Genomic DNA, 2,209 nt, shown 5'->3' with positions numbered 1-2,209 from the left:
CTCGAGGGGGAGACACTCGGAGTTGAGGGGGGGCGCCCTGGGGGGGACGGCGGCCGAGAGGGGGCAGCCGCCCTGGGGGCGCCCGGCGCCGGGCACCGGTCTCCCGTGGGGCGACTTGCCCAGGGTGCCGCGCCCACCGCTTCCCGCCCTCCTCCCTCCCTCCGTCCGAGCCCCGGTCTCTTCCGAGGAAAAGCCTCGCCCCAATAGCCCCCTGAGGCGCCCCCCCACTTGATTCAGTACAGGCCCATTTGACTCTAGGGTGTCTCCCGGGACCAGGGCCCAGTGGGCGCCCCGTCTGGCAGCCGCCGTGAGGGGGAAGGCTGGCACCCCGGGCGGTGGGCTGGAGAGGTGCCGCCCCTCCCCAGCCGCGGGCACCATCAGTGTCTGCTTGGGCCATTCCCATCGCCATGTAAATTTGCTGTTTTCTCTCACGTCTTTGAAAGGTTTTTTCCTAGAACCTAAACTCTTTGAGCTACCCCATTTAAGCAAAAATGTCAGCCTCCGTACCCCTCTCCTGAAGCCGCTCATCCAGCTTCCATTCCCACCACCCTGCTGAAACCTGTATCTTACAATTCTAGGCCAGGTCACCGGTGACCTCTGCACGGCTTGGGGCCAGGAGTCCCGTTGCCCTCTGCGTTTTACTTGAGCTCCCAGCGCTGCTTCATATGGTTAATGGGCTAATCGGTTAATCGGCTAATCGCTCCCTTCTTGAAACTCTTTCTTCACGAGTCTCTTAAGGCAACATACTCAACACTGTGGGTGCGCTTGGGTTTTATTCACCCCCTCACGGGCGCTGCTTGATAAAGACACCCGCTCCCCTTTGTCGTCCAGCACCTCTGAACGATGCTGAACGATGCTGAAAGCCGGACTCGGCCTGAGTGATACACAGGCTAGAAAGGTGGAGTGTAGTCTTAATGTTGACAGGTTTTTTGCAAGATTTATTTTTATTTATTTATACATATAAGAACTGGGGTGCAGGCCAGAGATGCAGAGAGTGAGAGATTCTCCAGAGGCAAGAGTGGGGAGCAGAACAGGTGGATCCACTGCTGAGGGGAGCAGAGGGGAGACAGGAGAGGTCGGCTGCGCCCTGGGGTCACTCCTTGGGGTGGGGGTGGGGGGATGGATCTCAGGCAGCAGTGGCTACAGAGAGCTTTCCAAGCTCAGACTAACCCCTGAGCCCGGGAGGCCCCTGATTATTAGCCAGAGCTTGAAAGGCCACACAAAGAACTTTGATCTTTTCTGGGCAGGTGGACCAGCGAGTAGGAGTGCACCTTGCTCCGGGCTCATTTAGACTCGTGACTCTACTTGCTTTGGAGTCTTAGAATGAATGGACTGATGGAGATGGGATTGGGAGCACAGCAATAAATTAGGGTGTCACTGCTTTTCCATGGGCCAGTTAATGGTGACCTGGCCCCAGGTGGTAGAGGAGATGGAGAAGATGCAAGAGAAACAATGTGGAGGCGGAGTCTGTGGGGCTTGATTCTGAGGATGACAGGACAGAGTGACTGTGGCATCAGGCAGGCGTCCTGTCGCACAAGGGCCCTGGTAGACCACCGTCCAGACACAAGGACAGCCCCAGCGGAAGTGTGTGCAGGCTAGAGCAGGCGTCGGCGTGTCCCAGCGTGTCTGATCGTCAGCACGTTCGTCAGCACATCTTGGGGGTGGTTCCCTTCTGACTTCCGGTCTCAACCAGCCAGAGGGACTTCTGATCTGTGCACACTCAGGTCACTGTCCTGCCCACAGTCCTGCAGCTTAAAAGGAAGTGCCAGTTGACTTCCTGGCTGTCATCTGAGTAGACAGATATTGAATTCTTGCAAACTTCCCCAAACTGTGAGCACATTTCCTTCTCAAACTGAGCTCTGTTTCAGTGGATCTATTTACATGATTTATTTTTTTTAAGATTTATTTATGTATACACACAAGACTCAGGGTGCAGGCCAGAGGTGTGGGGGCTAGAGCGGCCGGTGCGGTGAGAGGACTCCTTAGAGACAGAGCTGGGAGCAGAACAGGCAGATCTGCTGACATACACCACTGAGGGAGCCATGGGGAGAGGAGGGGTCTGCTGTGCCCTGGGGTCACCCCCTGGCTAGAGGAACTTTGTTGCCACTTTGCAGCAGGGACACAACAGTCATGAGCCAGTGACAGAACAGTCATGAGTAGGTGACACAACAGTCGTGAGCTAGTTTGCAAATCAAGACTGCTACTAGAA

The sequence above is a fragment of the Condylura cristata genome, unplaced genomic scaffold, assembly GCF_000260355.1.
Source record: "Condylura cristata isolate star-nosed mole 26May11 unplaced genomic scaffold, ConCri1.0 scaffold00026, whole genome shotgun sequence".
In the NCBI taxonomy this organism is placed as follows: domain Eukaryota; kingdom Metazoa; phylum Chordata; class Mammalia; order Eulipotyphla; family Talpidae; genus Condylura; species Condylura cristata.
The sequence above is the reverse complement of the archived record's forward strand: the minus strand, read 5'-3'. Positions refer to the sequence as shown.